General features: G+C 41.7%; 1 protein-coding gene across 7 annotated transcripts in view; it reads left to right on the top strand.

Moving 5' to 3' along the window:
- BMPR1B (bone morphogenetic protein receptor type 1B) overlaps positions 1-25,116 on the top strand; it is a 338,903-nt gene that overhangs the window by 78,251 nt on the left and 235,536 nt on the right. The window lies entirely within an intron of this gene.

Below are 25,116 nucleotides of genomic sequence, written 5' to 3'. Positions count from 1 at the left end.
AGTGCGATGGCAGAATAAAAATTAATTTTGTTTCTGAGGATGTTGACAGATAATGATGTAGACCAGGATGTAAACAGCTATTTCAGGCTTGTGCCCTGTAGAATTTTGCCAAACTACTCTTACAAGCAGTTTTCCATGCAGCATAGTGGTCTGCAGTGCAATAAAAATAATTCAACCACCTGCTTGGGTTTATGGACCTGTTTGCAATTACTGGAATTCTTTGGCTAAAGTGAAATTGGGCAGAAATTTTCCCCAGAAAAAGCTCCTGCACTTATTAGGCTGCAACTGACTTAAAAACACATTTAAAAACATAAACATAAGTACATTATACTATTTTTAAAAACCATACAAACACCTTCTCTTAGCATATATACACTGTATGTCACTAAACAGCTCCCATAACAGCCACAGGAAGCTTTGACAGCATCATCTCAGTCTATTAAAAACCTTGGGGAAAAGGTAAGTCTGGCATTGAAAAGACATCAGTGATGGTGCCAGGTGGACCTCACTGGGGAGAGCATTCCACAGACAGAGAACCACAGCTGAAAAGGCCCTCTTTTTCACCACCATCCAAGCCTCCTGCAGAGGGGAGACCTGGAGAAGGGTCACAGAAGAAGGGTCTGGGTAGGTTTATATCAGGAGAGGTGTTTCAGAAGAGCTTGGGGTCTTGAGCCATAAAAAGCTTTATAGGTCAAAAGCAACATTTTGAATTGGTCTCGGAAGCATACAGTCAATGTAGATGAAACAGAATTGGTGTTACATGATCTGTTTGCCTTGAACTTGTCAACAGTCAGGCAACTACATTCTGCACCAATTGGAGTTTCTGAATTAAAGGCAGACCCACTTAAAGCATGTTTCAGTAGTCCAGTCATGAGGTCACTAGAACGTAGATTACTGTAGCCTAGTTGTCCCTTGTTGGGCCACCAGCCTAAGCTGATGGAAGGCATTCTGTGCCACTGAGGACACCTGTGCAATGGATCCAGAACCCCCAAACTACAAATCCAAGGGCACAGATGACCAAAATCTGCAAGCACTAGTATAATTGTGTTGAGTTACTGGATTTGATTGATACATTGCTGTGGCACTTTAGGGGTTAAGAGCCTCTGAAAGTCTGAGCCTCTGCTCTAGAGCTTAATGCAAGAATTCCTAGGCACTGTGTGTTTGAACTTCCAGTGTAAGGAGAAGCCTCATCTACTTGCAGCAAACATGGGTGCTGCTGTAGATGTGATAATGTCCATATGTTCCTACCCTGGATTTAAGATCATCTGCCTCTGGTCTCCTCTGCGTGCCTGGATTGAAAGATGTTAGACTGACAGACACATGGGAGAAAGCCTTTTCAGTTGTGGCTCCTAGGCTCTGGAATTCCCTGCCTCAAGAAGCCCACTCTGCTCCCTCCCTGATGGTTTTCCAGAAACTTGTGAAAAACTATCTTGTTCCGGAGAGCCTTTGGGAGGGACTGACGGGTGATCCTGACACTGATTTTATGCTCATGAGAGTGGCTGTATACTATAGTCAGCATGGATTTTTTGCATTCCTCAATGTTAAATTGAAAATGCCCCCCATGCTATTCTGATGCTTCCTATAAGCTAATTTCAAAACAAAACCTTACAAAACTTATAGTCCTGAACTCAGAAATGCTTGCTTAACAACCCTCTAAATTTTCATGGTGACACACTAAATAGTCAGAGAGAATCAAGAGTTCAAAGTGTAAAAAGAGAGAGGGAAAAAAAGACCCCTTTTGGACTTTTTTCTGTCAGAGTTCTCATAATTTGTTGAAATGAATTAAAAATCAGCCATGTTCACAGAGTACCTGTAATCCTATTACTGACCTTGCCCCATACTCTGACTTTCATCTTCTGCAGTTTAAAAATTAAAAAAATGCCTGACTGGTTTTTAATTAATTTAAGAATTTTTACATTGAAGTCTATTATAGCATCGGGTATGCTCAGTAAGAACCCACTGTCAGTATTCAAAAAGCCAGATTCACAGCCGCTTGGCTTGCCTAATCAGGGGGCCACACCCATGCCAGACCTTTATTTCACTTTAGACAGTCATTGCTTCCCCCAAAGAAGCCTGGGAAGTGTAGTTCATGAAGGGTGCTGAGAGGAACCTCTTATTCCACTGACAGAGCTCCAGTGGCCATAGTGGTTTAACAGTCAGCCGCTCTGACTGAAGCTCTGTGAGGGGAACAGGGTGTCTCCTAGCAACATTTACCACTATTCACTAACTGCACTTCCCAGGATTCTTTGGGAGAAGCCATGACTGTCTAAAGTAAAATAAAGATCTGGTGTGGATGTGGCCAGAGACAGCTTTGGTTTAAATTTGGGTGGGAGGCTACATGTGCTATCTGTAGAATAAAGAGGTGGGGAAAACCCTGAAAAAGAATGATACTGTTCACAGAATTTTCCTTTTGGAAAGGAAAGGGGCTTCCCCTCTGCCCAATGGCCACCTACCAAATCTCTTCCCCTCCCTCCCCTCACCCTTCCTGCCCTCCTCCTCCCCCCTCCCTGCCTCTCTCCCAGGTCAGTTTCACCTATCCTAAGCATGATTGCACAGGAGTAAATCCCACTGAACTCAAAAAGCATACAAATGATCAAACATGCCCTCCCCTCCTCCTCCCTCCTATCCCCTCCCTCTTGCCCCTTCCTTCCTCTTTCCTTCACTCCCTCCCAATCTCTTCCTCCCCCCCTCCTCCCCCATGGTCAGTTTTACCTATCCTAAGCATGATGGCACAGGAGTAAATCCCATTGAACTCAATAAGCATGCAAATGATCTAACCTGCCCTCCCCTCCTCCCCCCTCCCATCACCTCCCTTTTGCCCCTTCCCTCACACCTCTCCCTCCCCTTCCAATCTCCTCCTTTCCCCTCCCACTCCTTCTGCTCCCACCTCCTCCTTTCTTCTACTCTCCCCTCCCTCTCCTCATCCCCCATGGTCACTTTTACCTATCCTAACCATGATTGCATGGGAGTAAATCCCACTGAACTCAATAAACATGCAAATGATCAGACCTGCTTTTCCCTTTCTTCCTCCTCCCTTCTTCCTGTCCTCCCCCTCCTCCCCTGCCCACTTCAGTTTTACCTATCCTAAGCATGATTGCACGGGAGTAAATCCCACTGAACTCAATATCATGCAAATGATCAAACCTGCCCTCCTCCTCCCCATTCTGCCTGCTTCCATCCTCTTCCTCCCTTCCCCATCCCCTGTGGTCAATTTCACCTATCCTAAGCATGATTGCAGGGGAGTAAATCTCACTGAACTCAATAAGCATGCAAATGATCAATCTATTCTCAGCAAATTTACACAGGATCCCATTTCTTACCTCCCAGATTAAAAAGCAGAGAAATTTACTAATACCTTGTGGTTTAAGAACGTACCTATAGAGGCACATGTTACGAAATTCTTCCAAGCTACATTGGAAATGGATTGGACTGTGAAAGACCAACCCAAATTGTGTTTGCATTTTGACAAATGTGTAGGGCAGTCCAATATCACAGAGAGGAGGTCAGGTCTCCTGCTACCCTGGTGCATTCACTATAGCTGCCCAATTTCCCTGCATTTTAAAGTTTGATAGAAATACTTGTTGGGTATAGGTACATTCTTAAACTGCAAGGTTTTTTGCCTATTAGTGAATTTTTATTCTCTTTATTTTTATTTTTTATTTTTTGAGTCCTTTTAGTATCACTCCCCCATATCTATGCATATGTATGTATGTAGGTATGTATATATATGCATATTGTATTTTATGTGTTTTAATTGTACTTTTTACTGTAATGTTTTGTGTTTTTATTGTGTATAATTTTATTACGTATGTGTGTGATTTTATTGTTAGCCATCCTGAGTGCCCTGTTGTAGGGTAGAAGGGCGGAATAGAAATATTTTAAATAAATAAATAAATAAATAAATAGATAAAGAAAGAAAGAAAGAAAGAAGGAGAAAACCCTTATGTGACATAAGCATGACACTGTTGGGTTTTGTGGGGATCACCCAAAACCTGCCCTCCTAAAGGATTTTGAAATGTCCTAATCCCAGAGCAGCAGGATAGATTTGTATCAGGAGCAAGAACGGTAAATACAGTATTTTTCTTTTAAAAGGGACAGATGAAGTAGAGAAGGACCTTGCACTGGAAGATGCTGCACCCACGATAGTACCAATTAATAAACAATCTTATACTTCAGTAACTAGTAGGACTGAAATGAACAGCTTTAAATTATGTAATTTGTAAGTGTAGAATCCCTAATATTGAGAAGAAAATATTCCCCTGCAAAGAGACAATTGGAATGGAAAACGGCAGAGGTGGAATGCACTCACAAATGTCAGGCTGTTTCTCCGACTCTGACTCGGGGTTATGGGAGGTGCTGTTATAACAAACAGTAATTGCTTCCCATTTGGCATACCAAATGGGCACCATATGGAGGCAATATTCCTGCTTTGATGCTCCAGCAACTGCTTGGCTTATGTATTGTATTCATGTTTCCACACCAGCTACCAGGATGTGTTCTTTGCATTCCTCTTATCTTTGGGTTTCACACTTAGTTAAAACCAATGCAGAACAAAGAAAAGAGAACGAGAACAGAGGCCTTATTATTCCAAACGATGGCCAGGCTCTGGCAGCTATTTGTTACTAACCAAGGGCTTTCTTTTTGTGGGATATAATTTTTACAGAATTATACATGTTTTGTCCTTGGCGTGTTTAGTTTGGAGCTTAGCTGTCACTGTGCAATCTGATTATAAGAATGTTGGTGAAAGCATACAAATATTTGTGATTAAGTAGCTTCACTGTGACTCCTTTGTACGACGCTTTGAGATATTCTGAGGACTGAGTGGGAGAGCACATGCTTTGTATGGAGAAGGTCCCGGGTCAATCTCTGGTGTTGCCAGGTAGAGCTGGGAGAGATTCCTGCTTGAAACACTTTGGAGATTAATTGCCACTCAATGTCTACAATACTGAGCTAGATGAACCAATGGTCTGACCTTGGTATAAGGCAGCTTCCTATGTTTCTAGAGCAGCAACATGGCACACATTTTTTCTACCATAACTTTATACCAGGGATGAGGGTCCTGTGGTCCCCCAGATATTGTTGGATTCTGACTCCCATCAGCCCCAGACAGCAAGGCCAGTGGTAAATGATGATGGGAGCTGTAGTTCAGCAACATCTGGAGAGATGCATGTTCCCCACCTGTATAGTATAGGGGAAATTTAGTGTTATGGGTATGAACCATGATGGCTGTGCTCTGCCACCATAAGTCAGATGCAGTATGCTTCTGAAAACCAGTTGCTGGTAGCTGCAGGAGGGGAGAGTGCACTTGCACTCGGGTCCTGCTTGTGGGCTTCTAATGGGCATCTGATTGGCCACTGTGAGAACAGGATGCTGGACTAGATGGGCCATTGGCCTGATCTAGCAGACTCTTCTTATGTTCTTATGTTCCTTATACTATAATATTGTTAAGTAAGTAATTTAAATGTGTGCATTAAACCAGCACAATGCCTGTTATTATGATGTATGGGAGAAAGAAAGTATATTGCAGAGAGATTGGATGGATCCTCCTGGACAATCTCTGCATTCAGTGGAGGCAAAGACAATCCATGTCAGGTGTGTGTGTTTGTGTGTGTGTGTGTGTGTGTACACATATTCCTTCTCACAATGGTGTCTCCAAGTGCAGTTCTTTACTTTTCCCAGAATTGTGAATGGCAGCCATTTGTTTATATGGATACAAGTGATGGGGGCAATCAAGGACACTTCTGGGGCATGGGCTTAACCTGCTCTTGATCCTTGCGACTGGAGGACTGAAGGAGCATGTTTTCTACCCCCACTAAGTCATGCTGATTGGAACCATCTCTTTGAATGGTATGAATAATTGGGAACCATTGACTTATATGAGAAAAAGAAAACTGAATTTGGAGAAGGTGGTGGGGACGTGGCTGCAGATATTGTGATAAAGTCAGTGTCTGAGGCAGGAGTGTCCCCTTAATTCCCAAGTTTCAGGGTGCCAAATGTATATTTTCTTTAAATCCTTCTCGCCATCCCACACTCAGAGAAGAAAGTAAAGCTGTTCATGGTAAGCAATTGAGACACTGAGGATTGTAGAGTGATTCAGCAACAACATGTGTCCCTCAAATTTTGCAACAAGGAGAGAAGTCTTTGGTGTTCATCTGGATCCATACTTTCCAGACACTGAGATGTGTTACTCCTGTGGGTTTTTTTGTTGTTTTAATCTTTATGCCATCAACATTGTGGATACATGTCTGGATCTTTTAGCATTTTTCATTTTTAAATTTAAATTTTCAAACAAAGTTTCTGCATGCCAAGGAAGTCCCCTGGGTAGGGATGTAATAAGACTTTTATTCCGCCCTGTATTCATCACATGCACTGTTTGCATTTTGTTGCAGTTCATCTTCTGTCAAAAACTGCATTCTTCACTCAACTCTCAGCTGTAGCAAAATTACATAACTTATGTAATTTACATTATCAGTTACTTAAATTACACAAACTGCATTGTCATTACGTTATTCCACCCTATTAATTTCAGTGCAAATGTGAGGGGGGGGGAACCATGATCAATTAAGCATTGTTTGTGGACTGAAAGCAACAACAGCAAATATTAATCTTATTCACTGAATTGATTTCCGTTCTGCTGTTAGAAGGAATTGATTATTTTGCCATGAATAGGTTTTGTTTAACCATTTTTAAGCATTTATTGCTGATACCAGATATTTTTCAAGAAAATGCAATACCAAAGGGGTGAAACCCCCCCATGAAATCTAACACTGTAAACTATATGGCTGCCAGTCTACCAGGTATCTAGTAATTTCATAAGAATCAGGATATACAGCCATCTGACATTCATTTGCTCTTCATCACCTCCTCTTTCTTTTCTGTCTTCCCCCCCCCAGTCTCCCTGGCAATGGAGCCAAACAGGGAACATCACTATGGGTTCATATGAAAGGAAATAAAGCAAGTTTTTTTACTGCATCTCTCAACTTTCTGTAAGTTACAAATAGAAACTAGCTCACCTTTTTGATTACCTTCCTTTAAGCTATTTTGTCAACTTGTCAATCGTAGGAAGTCCCCCCTATTTCTTTAATGATTCATGGAGTTAGCTTTGTCCAAGCCCCCCCGCATACTATGCCCTAAATATCTCATTTGCTTTAATGAGTTTTATGGACAGTTCTTAAAAGCAACAACTTAATTTTATGCCTCTTGCCACCTCTACAGAAACCTAACAGGGACATTGCTTGTTTGCTTTCTCTTGTCTTTCTCTTTTGTAGTCTTCCTTGGAGTTCTTTTGTGGAAACTTTCTTGGAAAAGTCCTGTCCTTTTTAAGCTGGAGATTTATTCTTGTCCTTTAGATGTGAATCCCCACGCACCTTAAGGAATTGCTATGAGCCAGGAGTCCAACAGTGGTAGGACACTGAGTCAAAGGCTATAGTGTCACCAGCTAAGGATCAGGACCAGTTTCTTGGCTCTGAGTCTGATGTTTTTGATCTGGTGAAAACTGAAGCTGAGGCAGGCAGATCTCACAGCATCAGGGTCTGTAGAACTGGAGCTGGGATGCTCCTGGGCTTCTCCTGGGCTCGAGAAACTGAGTGCCTCCCACACCAGTCCAGTGGGGCAGGGAGTGCACCAGGTGAGAGGCTATGGTGGGCAGGAGAAGTGGCAATCTTCAGGCCAGAGGGCTGCCATTTAAGAGACTCTTATTGCCTCCAAAACAGGAGAACAGGGGAGGTGCATAGTTCACCTTCAACCATTGTTAGGGCAAGTTGCTCACTAGGAGCTCTCCTTGGTCTGTGAGAACCAGCCTGCCTTGCACTTTGGGCTCCTCTACAGAACCAGAACAACAGGAATTCTCCTGCTATCATATTTTCCCTGCAGCTCCCATTGCCCTTATATGCTTCATAGGGGAGACATCCCCATGTTCCTATGTGGCTTGGCATGCCTCCACCCTTGTGCTATGTTCATATTCCAGTGTGTCTTCAGCTTTCTGATGGCCAGACAATGACATCTCCAGCTGTAACAGCAAGCATCTCTCACACTGTGATTTGTGGCTGCTGTATTTGTTCCCACTTCCAGTCTGCATCAGTTGGGGTGGCTGGCAGAGACAGGGAAATTCTCATGATGTAAAGGGCTCAAACTACACAGTGCATGCTATGGCTGGGAGAGGAGAACTCAGTATGGAGCTGCAAACTTCATGGTGAACCTAATATGTACAGACTTAAACAGCAGTAGCAGGGCAAGGTGGTGTTGCTTATCTGGTTTCGCAAAGCCAGAGTTGCTGCCAGTTACTGAGAGGAGGAGGGGTGAGGCAGTGGAGAGATTGTTGAAGTGTGGGTCCAGGGGTAGGAGGGTCAAGGTCAGGAGAGACACCAGCATTGAGAAGCCAGCTGAGCAACATCACCAACTGCTACTGCTAAGCAGCATTTGGGGTTCTGTATTAGCATGATTGTTTACAGTCCTGCTGCTTTGACATCACAGATACCTGAACTGTTAGTGTCAAAGTTGGAAATTACATGAAACATTGACATTTTATAATGATAGACCAGACATGCTCAACTTTAAACACAAGAGTTTAGTAACATGCTCAAAACATTTCAAATGCATGTAAAATTCTTCACAGCCAGTTTTCATACAAACAGTCTTTGCAAGATAATTGCTGATTTTCTGTGGTCTCTTCTTTGTGCTGCATACCATGCAAAGAAGCATGTGGATAGGATGTTTGCTTGTTTTTCAAGCACAGTGGTTCCATTATTTTGGCACTGTACACAGAAGCAGGGAAAAGGCAACTATCTGCTTTACTCATGTATTTATTTATTTATTGCATTTGTATACCGCCCCATAGCCGAAGCTCTCTGTAGAGTATTTTACAGAAGTAAAAAGATGATCTGGTGCCAATGGGGAAAATCAACTGAAGTCATAATCATATGCTGCAGTCTGACAGTATGCAAGCCTTACTTAAGACTATAGGTCATAAAATTATAAAAGTACAATAAATAACAAAACTTTTACTTATTGTAAAGAATATCAAGCATTACAAATTTTACTAGTCAATAGTCATAAGCCAAGAGAAAGAGATTTAAAGAAAACAGTACAGATTTCTGGGTTCTGTACTAGGAGAGTCTCTTGACAGCAATTCAATGTATCTGTGCCTTATTTTCTGGATAGTTGTTGCAAATAGTGAAATCCAACAAATGACCTATGTACCTTGACAAGCAAGCATGTGACAAATCTATTTTAGATATAGCATCTGATGGCGCTATATAACGATGATGCTATATAATGATATTTAGTCATACTCATATAATGAATGATGCTATATAAATGAATATGATGATAATCTGTTATAAATATCTTGAAAAAAAATTCTCTTGGCGCAGCAGAAAGCATAATATTCTCTACTGCATTTTGGCAAGACAGAGATGGTTATTTATCGATGTTATCAGTGATCAAGGCTGGCTGATAGCATAATGGAAAAGCAGAAAGCCATAAAGGTTTTTCTCAATTAATAGATATAAATGATTTGTAAGCAATATGTCTTTGCCGTGGCCTCAACTAAGCTGCTTCCAGTGTCCAGGAAAACCATATGAAGGATAAGATAAACACTGCATCAGCTAGCAAGAGCAACTGTGGCAGAGCACAAGAAGATGACGGGCTTCTGTGTCACAAAAGATGTCTAGATTGTTTAGGAGAATGCATATTGTCCAGCTGTTCAGCCTCATACAGGCACTTCAGAATGTACCACTATTTTGCTTTCAAAAGATAACATAACAGGAACACAAAGTCATTGTGATTTTATGCCAAGTGTCTGCAAATTTAAATAGCTTTTTTGCAGAAAGACCAGTGACCCGTCATCTCTCACTGCTGCTTCCTGACATCTTTGTAAACTCACCATCTCATTCTCTGTGTGCTTCCTTCCACAATTATAACATTAGAAAATGAAGCAAAGGTTTAACTTGCACTTAAGTTGTGTTTCCTGACTTGAGAATCTACAAATTGCAGGCAACTTGATAGATTTGTATTTTTTAAAATAAAATATTTGCAGCATTTTCATGCCTGATTTTAGTTTGCATGTTTCTGGGATAGTCAAAAAGACAGAGATCAGATGGAAAAAATGGCCAAAACTGGAAATGGTGTTGTTTTTCTTTTTGGTAGAATGATATATCTTCTGTCTTGCAGTTATAGCCCTTTCCTTCCATCTCCAAGAAGCTAGATGACTAATTTTCAAACTGCATGCTGTAAATTACCTGTCATAAGTCTGCTAGCATGCTCCAAGGAAGAAAAACACTAAGGCTGGTTTCCAGTGAAGTCCTTCCACTAGAACAGCCTTTCCCAACCAGTGTGCCTCCAGATGTTGTTGGACCACAACTCCCATCAGCCTCAGCCAGCATTGCCAATGGTCAGGAAAGATGGGAATTGTGGTCCAACAACATCTGGAGGCACACTGAAAGGCTGCACTAGAGCAAGGATTTCAACATGTGTAATAGAACTTCCTCTCCCTCTCCTCTCCCTGCACACCGCTGTACCCTCCCCAAATCTACTCTGGAGGGTTGGAGAAAACTTGAGAACAGATCTGGGAAAGGAGGTGTGGGGAGAGGAAAGGGAGGGGAAGTACTGTTGCACAGTCAAAAGTTCTTGTACTGGCAGAACAACTCTGTTGGATAATGTCCTAAATCACTAAAGCCCACAAGTCCATAGTCTGCCTGTGATATGTCTGCATGATATCTTGGCTTCCGGTGATCAGCTTCCTCTTGGGGCAAGTCATGCTTCTGTCTGCATGTGGGGTGTTTCCTCTACTGCTAATGCAGAAGTCCACTTAGTGAGTGCAGGGGCTGTGCTGCTGGTCCTGCCCTCCGTGTTAGGGTCAGCAGCATGAGTCCATAGTCCCTTGTTCTCATGGCTAGAGACATGACAGAATTCATTCTTACCAGAGGTCTGTGCCTAGCCTTATTATTACTCAGTTTGCATAGTTGGAAGATGGTCATTTCTGAACCAGGTGTGAAAGTGGAATGAGTTTGGCCTCAAGTATGGCACTGAGCACTCATTTTCTACCAAGCAGGGAGGATACATTTGCATTGGTTCATATAGCAAGGTTATGTACATGGGATCTCTATGAACCCACTTACTATTTCTGGATTGGTGAAAATATACATGTTCGAGGAGATCCCAGGTATGGGTAGAAATGAGTATTTTGCTGGTTCATATGGTATTTTCTATCTGGAAAGAGTGGGATGGGGTGAGGATAGATGAGAACCAAGGACTTGCTCCTTTCTCGTATCAGCTTTGTTAATCAATGCCTGACCAAGTCCCACCATGTACCCACAAATGGTGGGATTCCTTCGCTAATAATGCAGTTCAAAGCCGTTGGAAATGAAATCTTCTTGCGTATTCCTAAACACAAAGGATGGCCTAGTTTCAAGGATGGCATAAGAATTTAAGAAGGAATATTTTATTGCCACCCTTATAATAGGCAAGGCAGATTTTACATGCCGTCTTCACAACCAGCTTTTGTGGTTGCAGCTGTTGGAATGCTGGAAGGCAGCAGCTGGAAAAATGTGAGGTTTTTCTGTTTTGCTTCATCTGTGAATACACAGCCGTGTGGCCAACAGGAGCTCCTGCTGCTGCAATAACTTGTGATGTTCTTTTGTGTGCATCTCGGGCAGGACTTTCTCAGCCTTGAGCTTGCTTTATACCATGCCACGATGTGGCTGTTCCAAAAAAACAGAAGAAACCTGAGGAGATAGGAGCTTTCCTGCAAGTAACAGATGGTTACTGTTTAAATGCATGCATAACCCAGTCTTTACCTCTCAGAGAGAGAGGAGCGGGGAGTGGTGGGGGGGGGAGGTGAGAGGTGAAAAGGGGGAGGCAAAAGATAGAGAATCAGAAAAGTTGATTGGAGCTTTCTTATATACTACTTAATCACATTCATATGGTAGGGTTCTTTAAGCAAGCAAGAAGAGAAGGAAGTGATGGCCGTTCAAATGTGTAGCGTGAGTTGGAGTTCTGCAAATGAGCTACGATGTCTGGTAAGAATGTGTGTATGTGTGTGTGTGTGCATCTGTGCACACTTTCTGCTTTAATGAATAGAGCCTTTCCAAGGCTGCCAAGCCTGCAGCAAATGCAGTCAAGGGATTTATTATGAAAAGTACCAAATCTTGGCATGGAGCTAATTGTGTATAACAAGAGGCGTGCTGGAAACTCAGACCTTAGAGGTGACAAATGCTGCAAGTATTCTATTTCTGACATCACTGAAGGAGGGTTTGTGTAGGAGGATACGGGTACGTCAGGCCTTTGTTGCTAATGAGCTCCTTAACAGAACTGCATGTTTTCTTGATGCCTTAATGTGGCATTTTGGATATTTCCACCATCATCCCTTTAAAAGCCGAGGGTAAGAGGGATATCTCTTACCACAAACTCTGTAAGTAAATGTTTCTGTTCTCAATCTGCCATCTGAGCACACTCACATAAGAACAAAAGATCAATATGGAGAGGTGTACTGTTAAGAGAGTGCTATTATTTCAGATATTTATAGTGGAATTTAGAAAGTGGAAGCAATTTTTTTTTTAAAAGGAACCTTATGTTTTAGGGAGAGAATAGCAAATGTTTGTTAAAGTATGCCCACTGACAAGCTATGAGGATTTTAAAGGCTTGTTAGACCCTCTTGTGTACATCGTTCCTTCTATTCATTATTGAAATATTTGCTAGTACAAGCAACTAGTAACCAGTCAAAGAAGCACAAAGCAGTTGATTACCTTCTTCTGCCTTTTCCACCACCCTTTGCAAGAGTATTTATAGAACTATCACTGATTCTTGCTGCCTGATCTAGCTACTCTATGCTCTTTCAGCCACACCTGAAGAAAGATATGTTCTGCATATTCTCCTTAGAGGTCGATGTCACATTCCTAGGGTAGTCTGGTATAGCACAGTGGGGAGGATAGCCTGGCTGGGGGTCCAGAGTCTGTAAGTTCAAATCCCCGCTCGTGTCTCCTGGGTGTCAAGGGCCAGCTAAAGATCACCCCACAGGGAGTGGCTCAGGGGTTACGTGCCCTGCCACCTGTGCAGCCGTGGGCAAGCTGCATAGTCCCAAGGAGCCCAGTTGCCCCCCAGCTGGCAGTTGCGGATAAGGAAGAGGCTGACTTGTGCAGCTGTGGCAAGCTGAGCAGGCCCTAGCCAGCTGGGGAGGACTAACCTCAGAGGAAGGCAATGGTAAACCCCCTCTGAATACCGCTTACCATGAAAACCCTATTCATAGGGTCGCCGTAAGTCGGGATCGACTTGAAGGCAGTCCATTTCCATTTTCCTCTGTGGGCAGTCCTAGCTCTCAAAGTATAAGCACGAGCATCAGAAGTATTTATGGCTAATACTGACTTTACAACTGGAGTCTGTTGACTTCTTTACCTCTATGGGTAATAGCATTCTTTTGTCTCTATTAAGAAGAGCCCAGCTGGATGAGACCATAGGCTTATCTAGTTCAGCATTCTGTTCTGACACTGGGCAACCTGATGCCTGTGGGAAGCTCACAAGCAGGACATGAGCTCAAGAGCATTCTTTCCACTTGTGTGCCCCAGCAACTGGTGTTCAGAAGCATACCTCATAGAATATTGGAGGTAATGCATACAGCCATCATGACTAGCCACCACGTTTTTAAAACATTCCAGGGTGGTGGCCACCATTCCATCTTATACATGGTTTAATTATGCTTTCTGTAAAGAAGTACTTCCTTTTGTCTACACTGAATTTCTCACCATTCAACTTCCAGAGAAAACCTCTATGCTTTTTCACACTGTGCATCTTAAAAGAATGATTAGTGACAGGCCTGTGGGCAGGGCTGCCTCAGCTATAGTTAAGACAATTGCAATGCTGCCGTCATGATTACAAGGTGATTGCCATATTGGATGAGCCCAATAGGAATAGTATTGTCTGACTCTGAAGTCAAAGTGTGACAAAGGATGCCTCGGTTAGGTTCACAAATATGGCATGATGGCAGTGTTAATCTGGTTTGAAACTGCACACCAGTTGGTAGAGCTGAACCAGGGACAAGGACTACTGATTCAAGATTATAACTGAAATGAATTAAGTGGTTCATTGATACATAGTGATCAGTGCGGGAACAGAACTAATAATGTAAAGTTAAATGACAACATAAGAACATAAGTATAGTGTAATGAACAAAGCCATGCAATGTTAAAAAAAGGATATCAGTAATTTGAATAAAGATAATTTATTAAATAACTATTAATGAAGCAACTTGATATATGTATCTTACCAGGCCCTACATATTTGTCAACAAATATGGACAATAAAACAATCGCCCACAGACTGGAAGCATTCAATATACATCCCAATTCCAAAGAAAGGGGATCCCAGTAATTATCAAACTATTGCCTTAATATCCCATGCAAGTAAAGTAATGCTCAAGATTCTACAACAAAGTCAACTCATTTGAAATGTGGTGTTGGATGAGAGCTTTGCGCATACCATGGACTGCGAAAAAGACAAATAATTGGGTGTTTAGAACAAATTAAACCAGAACTGTCACTAGAAGCAAAAATGATGAAACTGAGGTTATCATACTTTGGACACATAATGAGAAGACATGATTCATTAGAAAATGCATTAATGCTGGGAAAAACAGAAGCAAGTAGAAAAAGGGGAAGACCAAACAATTTATGGATTGATTCCATAAAGGAAGGCACAGACCTGAACTTACAAGATCTGAACAGGGTAGTTCATGACAGATGCTATTGGAGGTCACTGATTCATAGGGTCACCATAAGTTGTGAACAACTTGAAGGCACATAACAACAACAAACAGCCATCCATTGAGGTCTTTCTCTCTTTTTAACTAGAGGTATTGTCTTTTTGCATTCTTTCCTGATAATGTCTCTGACTTCACTCCATAGTTCTTCTGGTTCTTTGTCAACTAAGTTTAAAGGCTGTGCCAAGGTACTGATAATCCTTGACAAGTTCAATGTCCTCATTGTCAACTTTAAAGTTGCATAAATCTTCTGTTGTCATTACTTTAGTCTTCTTGATGTTCAGCTTTTAGTCCTGCTTTTGTGCTTTCCTCTTTAACTTTCATCAGCATTCGTTTCAAATAATTACTGGTTTCTGCTAGCAGTATGGTATAGTCTGCATATCTTAAATTATTGATATTTCTCCCTCCAGTTTTCACACCTCCTCCTTCTTGGTCCAATCTCACTTCCCGTATGATATGTTCTGCGTATAGATTAAACAAACAGGGTGATAAAATACAACCCTGTTTTACACCCTTTCCAATTGGGAACCAATCGGTTTCTCCACATTCTGTCCTTACAGTAGCCTCTTGTCCAGAGTATAGGTTGCGCATCAGGACAATCAGATGCTGTGGCACCCCCATTTCTTTAAAAGCATTCCATAGTTTTTCATGATCTAACAGTTCAAGAGAGTGTAATTTATTTATTTAAAACGTGTTTATTTAATAAAAATTTGTATACAACGATTTGCATTTCTATTTGGTGTATATAAAAACAAACCATACGTAAAATAAACAATAAAGCAATAAAATCATTGTAGAATCAAACACAACCTTAAAATGCCTGCTGGAAGAAGGAAGGTTCAGTCATATGCCTGAAGTTCAACAAGGAGGGTGCCTGTCTAATCTCATCTGGGAGGCAGTTCCACAGGCTCAGACCCATTGCATGGAAAGGGGCCAAGCGGTATGTTACCCTTACTGTGTACCTTGTAGCTGGGGCTTTGGTTTTTGTCAATTATTTTACAGGTATAGGGAAGTGCAATTCCTTCCGTAAATGTAGTGTACAGTGGAGAGATGCTTACCTCCACCCTCCCCTGTCCTGATCTGAATTCAAAGCATCTCTCACCTGTGGCTAGGGACTTTAGAAAAAAAAAACCTCATTGGCACCTGTGAGATCCCTCCCCCCTCCAAAATGCCCATGGCTACTAATCCAGTGTAGTGGATCAAGAGCCCCAGGGATCCTGCTGTTTCTAGTGAGAAGAATGTAAAAAAGAAGAAAAGGAGGGAGCAGAAAGGGAAGACAAAATAATTGGATTGAAAATGAAAAGGGGGTGAAGGTAGGAAGGCCCAAGTATAGAAAGTGAACCTCCCCTTATAATGATTAAACATGGAAGCAGTCCTTTATGTCATTTTGAAACTGGGCATAGGGGGACACTAGAACTTTCCCACCTATCGTGCATGTCTGAAAACTTTCTGGACGTAGGGTAATGACCCTCTATTTTTTCATCCCCTTCCACAGTTATGCAGGTCACAAAAGTAATGTAGACACATTTGATATCAAATTCTTTTCAAAATTGCTTAAATACATTATGGTTTCATCTTGTGCTCTGCTGCCTGGCAATGCTCTTCTTGGATTCTTATCAAATCTCCTTCCCAAGGTCTCACACTGGCTGTCACTTCACTTGGGCAAAAATTACAAGAAGCTTGCACTGAGTTGGATTTTCCACTGCTGTTACCCATTTTAGTCTATCATACATGTTCTGGTGTGTGCCAAATTCAGTGATTATTTGGATTTAGCAGAGCTGGATTAACAGGCACCATCTACTGTTGAGCCACAGCCATGCTCAATGGCCTGGGTCCAGGGCTGGCTTGGGGGTCTGGATATGGTCTAGGCAGAGAAGGATTCTAATCTGGAGCAGTAAAATGTCATGGCTGAAGACAGGCTGGCAGTCAGCTTCTGGAATGGGCAGATTTGACAAGGAAGCAAGGCAAGTGAATTTATCTCATTGCTTAGAATTGCTTAGAATAAGGACCCAGTTCTGTAGAGCAACAGTTCTAAAGTGATTATTTGGATCTAGCAGGATCCATTGTTTTTGATAATCATATTTAGGAGCCAGTCGTAGGGCTTCTTAAAGCCACATCTGTTGCTGCTTAGATGTATCCAAGATGCTCTTGGAAATTTTTTATATGTTTTAATATTTAATATTAATATTTTAATATTGGCAAGCTGTGTGTATGTGTGTGTTGCAGATACATACACATAAGAACATATCTTATACCATGTCAGTTCCAGGAAGCATCTGAATGACTGCAATTGCAAACACCCTGAGTTGGAAGTTATGCCCATTGGAATCAAGGGGACTTCTAAGTCAACATAGCTATGATCAGGCTGCACAAGTTATACCAACTTACAAGTTGGTTGTACTTTATAAATCTTTACTGAGATTGTTATTGGTTTTGCAAACCACTTTGGAAGGTTGTACACCTGAAAAGTATTATAGAAGTGCTTAATATCTGTAAGTAACTACACATTTTATATTGGGTATAAGTAAAAAGTTCACTAGTGCAGCTTTACATGTTTGCTGTCTGAAGAGTGGGCTCTCATGTTTCATTTGTGCAGAGCACATACTTCCTGGTACGGCTTTTCAATGAATCACCAATACAGTTCATCTTGAGATGCTACTAGTAACAAAAGGACCTTCATGAAAGGGGTGCTCTGTGTGCTTTTTATTGTCCGTGAAAAGACATCTCTAGTTGATGGGAGCTGTGGAGCCTTGTGTGCAGAGTTAGAAAAAAATAGGTCTGCTGACATTTGAAAAGACAAATGAGGCAAACTTTCTGCTCTTCTGCATGACCTAGACCTGCAGTGCAGCCAAATATTTGATTGGTTAACTCAAATAAATTCTCTCCCCTGCCCCAAAAGCATCACATCATCCCCTTTCCATTTCTAGGCCTTTGTAAAATGGCTTTTCTCAGCCTCCACTTCTCCTTTTCACAACTTCCTGTTTTGTGACTCTTTAGCCTAGGGGTAGCCAATATGGAGCCCTCCAGATGTTGTGGATGACAACTCCCATCAGACCCAGCCAGCATGGCCCATGGTCAGGGTGACAGGAGCTGTAGTCCACAACGTCTGGAGGGCTCCATGTGGGTTACCCCTTCTTGAACCCCCCTTCTACCTATCCTTTTCCTTAGTCCCTGTTTTCTTTAGTTGTTCTCTGCATTTTTCCTTTAATAAGCTTGCTTCTGTGTTACAGACCGAAGGCCTGTTTAGTTCAGCATCCTGTTCCCCACATCTTCCCACGTTCTCTTAACTTCCCTACTTCCTTTTTCTTACTTGGCTTCTCTGTCTATTTAGCTTCCCAATTCATTTACATTTGCTTTCCGGAAACAAATGTGGCCCTTCCTGACCCTAAGTCAGCTGCAAATTTTTTCTCTCATCTACCCTGATCTTTCATTTCCTTTGGAGAAACCTACACTATTTGTTAATAGTCTATTACAGATATGGTCACTATGAGAAATTTGAATGTTTGCAAGCATTCCATGACATCAGTGTGGTGTGATTGACAAAGAGTTGCCTTGGAGCTGGTAGACATGGGTTTAAATGTCCATTCAGGAGGAAGCTCTAACTGGTTGGACAAATAGTACTGTATCTTACTTTTGCACTGCCAGTCTGCATCTCTTTGCTCCCTTTTTCATATATTGTCTTAGTAAAGGAAGAGGAACTGTGGCCCTCCAGATGTTCTTGAAGGGCAAATTCCATCATCCCTGACCATTGACTATGCTGTCTGGGGCTTATAGGAGATGGAACCCAACAACATATGGAGGGCCACAGATTCCTCATCACTGGGCTAAGTAAATGCAACATCTGGTGTGTTGTCATGGTGCTGTTCATTGCTCCTACCCCTGTGGCGAATGATGTGAGGTTAGTGGAAGCAATGTACAGCATGATGCTATCATGTCATATGTTGTATTTACTAGGGATGGGATCTGCATGTCGGTGCTGGTTCGATTTTTGCTCTGTCGAACTTCCTTCCAGTACTGCTTCATCAGGAATCAATGTTCGCTATCTGCTATATATACCAATTTGTTTTTTTCTGGAAAACCATTAATAATAATATTTTTTAAATATCACTTTTTCATAGATTTTTAAAAATACTGATATTTTAAATGAAATCTCAATATTAGTATCAATAGTTTTGAGGTGATTTTTTTTTAAAAAAAAAACCCACTTCAGCCATGGAAAACCACTAAAAAAAACTACTTAAAAAAAACCTCTTGCTCTGCAAGGACAAAAAAGTGAAAAAATAGGAAATCTGGTGTCAAATTTGTATTTTGCAAAATTCGAACACATCCCTAGTATTTACCTGACATTACAAGGAAGAGGGAAAAAAGATGTGCAGCAGGAGCTCCATGTCTCTCATAATATCCAGATAGACCTTGGAGTCGTAGGTGAGAAATGTTTTTCAGGCTGAGGGTCACATTCTTTAATGGGCAACTTACAAGAGCCACACGGCAGTGGTGGGTAGAGCCAGAGACAAAAGGGGGCAGAGCAATGGATGTAATTTTTTCCCCTTTGTACAGGCTAGTTTCTACACATATTCACATATCCTCTTCTATCCTCCCTCCGGACTAATAAGGGCCACTATCAGAGTTCACATATGCATTCTAGCCAGGGGGTGCATAGTTGGGCCAGTGAGGGGTGAGGCCTGATGGTCTGGGGAGAGTTCCAAGAGCCAGATAGAAGAGCCCAAAGGATTTCATTTGGCTCCCTGGCTTGAGGTGGTGTAGTCAGGTTAGAGTGCTCTAGTTTTACTCCTCCTTTGGTCAAGCAGAGAATCAAATGATACAGTGGCTGGCTTAGTATTATGGGTCCAAATCAGCTTTTATGGCTCTTTTCTCTCAAACAAACCAGATTGATTGATTGATTGATGGATTGATGGATTGATTGATATCCTGCCCAGGGCAGCAAATCATGATGAGGAAGCCAAGAATAAACCTTGGCGTTAGATTTTGGTTTGTATGGAGAGAAACCACAAGCACTGATTCAGATGTACCACTAATCCCAACTGCTCTGGGGTTAAGTTCAAATGCATTGAGTGTATTTCTCTAATGTATGGGGAATAAAGAAAGTGAATGTTCAAACCTTGAACTTCCAAATGATGCAAGTGAGACCAAAGACATTTGTACAGAAAGTAGTAGTAGAGAAAGTAGTAGCATAAAGCCAATTGTCCCATGGTGTAAATGTATTGCCTTCAAGTCGATTCCGACTTATGGCGACCCTATGAATAGGGTTTTCATGAGGCTGAGAAGTAGTGACTGGCCCAAGGTTGCCAAGTGGGCTTCATGGTTGTGTGGGGATTCAAATCCTGGTCTCCCAGGTCATAGTCCAACACCTTAACCATTACACCACTCTGGCTCTCAGTCATACTGCTATCAGGTCGTTATAATGACTTTGATTTGCATTGATTGTAATTGCTTCAAAAACCTTCAAAATCTTTTTGACCTGAGAGGAAAAGAAAGAGAGAAATGAATATGCAAATCTCAGACAATAATGGTCTATCTTCACATTTTCAGAAGTCATCACCTGTCTTGAAGAGAAGCTTTCATTTCACTGTAGGGCAACTTTTCTTAGTTTAGTGCCCTGTAAGATGTTGTTCTCCAACTTCCATCATTCCTGACCCTTGATCCTGCCAGCTGGGACTGATGGGAATTGGAGTCCAACAACATCTGGTGAGCACTAGGTTGGGGAAGGATACTTTTAACGTTCTGAGATGGTTAAAAGCAACCTTCCCCAACCTGGTGCTTGCAGCTATTGCCATTATTGGAGCTATTTGCTGATTTCTGGAAGGTATACGGACTATATGTTCATTTTGAATGGGTAAATCCAGTGCACCCCAGTGACTTTTGCCCTTATTTATTTATTTATTTTATTTTATTAAATTTATATACCGCCCCATAGCCGAAGCTCCCTGGGCGGTTCACAACAATCAATATCAAAATACAATAAAACACATTTTAGAACAAATTCGAACAACAGTAAAAATGGGCTTCCTTAAAAATTATTAAATTTAAAACGTTTATAACACATATTAAAACACATATTAAAATGCCTGGGAGAAGAGGAAGGTTTTAACCTGGCGCCGAAAAGATAGTAATGTTGGCGCCAGGCGTACCTCATCAGGAAGACTATTCCACAATTCGGGGGCCACCACTGAGAAGGCCCTTTTTCTTGTTGCCACCCTCCGAGCTTCCCTATGAGTAGGCACTCAGAGGAGGGTCTTCGATGTTGAGCATAGTGTACGGGTAGGTTCATATTGGGAGATGCGTTCCACCAGATATTGTGGTCCCGCACCGTGTAAGGCTTTATAGGTTAGAACCAGCACCTTGAACCGGGCCCGGAAACATATAGGCAGCCAATGCAAGTGGGCCAGAATCGGTGTTATATGTTCGGACCGCCTGGTCCGCGTTATCAGCCCTTACTGACCTCATGCCTTTCTCTGCCATAATTCTGTGGGCACAGGGTATATCCATGCAGTCAGTGTGTTATAAAATGGCACAGAAAACATTCATGGATGGTTAACATGTGAAGAAGTGCAGCAGTTTTAAGTAACAATAGCTAAGGAAGTAAAAAAGGCAAGGTGCCACTGATCAGAAAAAAAGCAAAATGAAAGGTTATACCTGACAAAATAGTGCATGGCTTGAAAAGGCCTGGGATAAGTTTTTGTGGTGTACAGCAGTATCACAGAGGCAGCCTTCACCAACCTGGTACCTTCCAGCTGTATTGGACTACAACACCCATCAGGCTCCGCCAGGAGAGCCATACTGGCTGAGGCTGATGGGTGTTGTAGTCTAAAATGTGCAGAGGACACCAAATTATTGATTTATTAAATTTATATTCGCTCTTCCTCCCAAAGGATCCCAGTTTGTCAGAGGCTGGGACAGGGGATACCATTGTGCTAGACTTCATGGCGCCGCTTATTGTGAGCATTTAATAGGAAATGGAGAAATTCTTGTTTCTAGCACTGATCCCTGCTGATCGCATGTTGTGAATACCATGTCTGTATTCAATAGTATCCACATCTAGGTAAACCATTGTGATATTTGCAGAAGAGACTGGATTTAAGTTAATTAATTGTAGCTTCATATGATGAAAATGAGGACATAGCTGCCTGTCCTGTAACGCCTGTTGTATTCGGTGTGGGTGTGATGAGATCCCATATATTTCACTTGGCATTTATTTCTTTTGGCGCTGAGTGGTGAAGATTTCTCATAGAAAGCACAGTTATATGATTAGCAGTTTTGAGTCTATGTTTTGTCAGGGCACGACAAGGCTGCACAACAGCAGCAGTATCAACCCCTGTTGTTATACTGTTGTAGCAATGTTAACGTGGCATCACGTAGGCAGTTAAAGAAATTTAAATGTTTAATGTCAGGATTTTAGCAAGTCTTCAAATGCACGTAAATACTATGCAATGGAGAGCTGTTTCCCAGGCAACCTAGTCCTGTGTTATTTTCTGGGTATTTTTCTTCTACTGGCTGATTGCATGTTTAGTAAATTAAGTGCTTGTTATGTATTGTAACTAATATTTCATAACTTGTCTAACCCTCTAAAGAGAGACTTTTGCAGAGGTCACATTACTGCTTTGTAATGCACCTGCATCTTTCCTTTAAAATGGGGATATTCCCATCACTTACCAGTTTGAATAATGGGGAAAAAATCTGTCTGGCCTGTGGGGTTAGATACAGCACTGAAACATTTGTCAGGTACGTCCCACATGTCAGCAGTGAATGCAGGTTCAAGCCCAGATGAAGCCATTTGCAAAAGTCATTGAGCTCAAACATGTGCAATGAACCATCTCTAGTACACTTAGCCCCATGTTCAGCAGCATTACTCTGGAAAACCAAGGGAAATGTGGTACTCAGGGGAAGGGGAGTCAACTAAAGCAACAGCCCTGAATCATTCTTCAAGATGGTGAAGCACATAATTGCTCATCCCCTTTATCAAGGAATAATCAGATATCCAGGAAGCTGGAGTTTCCTTAGTTGATGCTTTTCTGAGTTTTGGGGTTTTCCATAAGGTAGGTGTCTGCAAAACTTTTAATGATGAGCATTTCTCCAAGTGAAAGGGTAAAAAACACCTGGAGAGCCTCAAAAAGATTTAACAGCTGCCTGATTTTTCTCCCTCCATAATGTAAGAACTTTTTTCAATTCCTCTGACAATATCAGAACAGCTTACATGTGGTTCCCAAGTGGTTTCACATCTGGACAGCTTCCATAGTCTGACCTGTTTAGCATCAGTAAAACAAGGGTACTGTGTGCTTTCAAAGCATTCTCTAGGTTTAGCTTTGGGAGAGACAAATCTGACCATTTTGGTTTCTCATTTTTCCAACTTAGTCACATTTTTGCGACAGTTTGATTTTTTAAAAAACATCCTCAGGAAAATTTATTGGTCTTTTAGTGTACATTTCTCCTAATATGCACATATTTGCAGGCAATTTCCCCTAATAAAATGCCTTTTTGTATTTTATTTTCACCAATATATGTATATTATATTGGACACTTCCCCCAATGTATACATTTTTTGATTGAAGAACTGCTTCACTAAATTTGGAGAAGTGCAAATTTGGAAAGCTAGCTATGCTTCATCCTGCATCTTGTTTTGAAAATGTGAATTAGGTAGGTTTACATTAAAAATATGAAGTGAACCAAATTTCTCCCCCAACCCTAACTTAAGCCTAGGTCAGCCTTTCCCATCTAGTGGGCCACCAGATGTTGTTGGACCACAACTCCCATCAGCCTCAGCCAGCATTGCCAATGGTCAGGACAGATGGGAATTGTGGTCCAACAACATCTGGTGGCCCACTAGTTGGGAAAGGCTGGCCTAGGTCAAAGAAGATCAAACTCTTTGGTAATGGTGCGGAGAGTTGTTAGGAGACCCCTATTCTCCTCACAGAGCTACAATTTCCAGAGTTCCCTGGAAGAGGGATTGATTGATAAAACCATTCTGGGAACTCTTAAAACAACAACAAGGTAACCATAAAGCACCTTTTAAAAAGCAGTCTTAAGCCTAATGCTTTTTTTAAAAAAATTGAGTGGAGTGTGATCCTGAATTTTACATATGGATTTGAACTATCTGGCCAGTATCCTGGTTGAAGTTTATGTTTAGAGGCTTGAAAATATTTGTGCATTTTCAGCACAACTAGATATGTGACTGTTTTATTCCCAATTCACATGCAATATGGCTGACTGGCTACTTATTAATGGGACTTCTTATAATGTGCACCATTGAGTCATGTTATATATATATTAAAAAGCTGTGTGTGATAAATCACCTTCACCTTGCAAGAGCCAGAGTGCTTGGCTTGATTAGCATTTTGGAACATAAAAAGTTCTTTTGGGAAATGGGAAGCAGACTTCTTATCAATGTAGGCTTTTAATAAGTGCATGGCGCCTTTAAAAACAGAGAGAGAAGTTTTGAAATCATAGCCACTTTTGGAGCTCTAGTTGGCTTTTTCCTGTACAGCTTATGCTTAATATGTATGGGCTGACTTTCAAAATAATGAGAGCCTAAAAGCAGCCCTGTATGTACATATAGCGGAATGCTGGAAAGAAATACCAATTTAACTTTGTTCTTTAGCTGCTAGCTCCTTTCTCTTTGGCTTAGCTCTACCACTGGTTGCCGTAAAGCATAGTGACCTGTATACATGATAGGAATGCTTAATGCCAGGACTGGATTTACCGTGAAGAGGCATGAAGAAGTTACCTTAGACAACCAATTCTGGACAGGCAACATACCACTTTTCTGCCTGTGGTCTTCATCATGATGCAACATCAAAATAAATGTTGCAAGTAGCAGACAAAGGGCATACTGAGGGATGTCGAACTTTTCTGGAAGGGGTGCAAATCCCTTAAGGAGCTAGGTGAGCAGCTCTTAGGGTTGCTATTAGATGGCCTTTTTTTTGGAAATACAAGTGGCTATTGTTGCTCAAGAGAGCCAGCGTGGTGTAGTGGTTAGAGTGTTGGACTATGCCCTGGAAGACCAGGGATCGAATCCCCACACAGCCATGAAGCTCACTGGGTGACCTTGAGCCAGTCACTGCCTCTCAGCCTCAGAAGAAGGTAATAGTAAACCACCTCTGAATACTGCTTACCATGAAAACCCTATTCATAGGGTCGCCATAAGTTGGGATCAACTTGAAGGCAGTCCATTTCATTTCATTGTTGCTCAAAGTACCTTCAGCTAGCTATGATAGTGAGCACCTATGGCCCCTCCTAGACAGAGAGAGCCTGACCATGGTTATCTATACTCTCACTTTGGACTTCTGTAATGCATGGTACATGGGGCTGCCCTTCATTTGGCAACTTCTATTGGTAAAAAATATAGCAGGAAC

The sequence above is a fragment of the Rhineura floridana genome, chromosome 9, assembly GCF_030035675.1.
Source record: "Rhineura floridana isolate rRhiFlo1 chromosome 9, rRhiFlo1.hap2, whole genome shotgun sequence".
Classification (NCBI taxonomy): Eukaryota; Metazoa; Chordata; class Lepidosauria; order Squamata; family Rhineuridae; genus Rhineura; species Rhineura floridana.
Note: the sequence above shows the minus strand (reverse complement) of the source record. Positions and strands in the feature narration are given on the sequence as shown.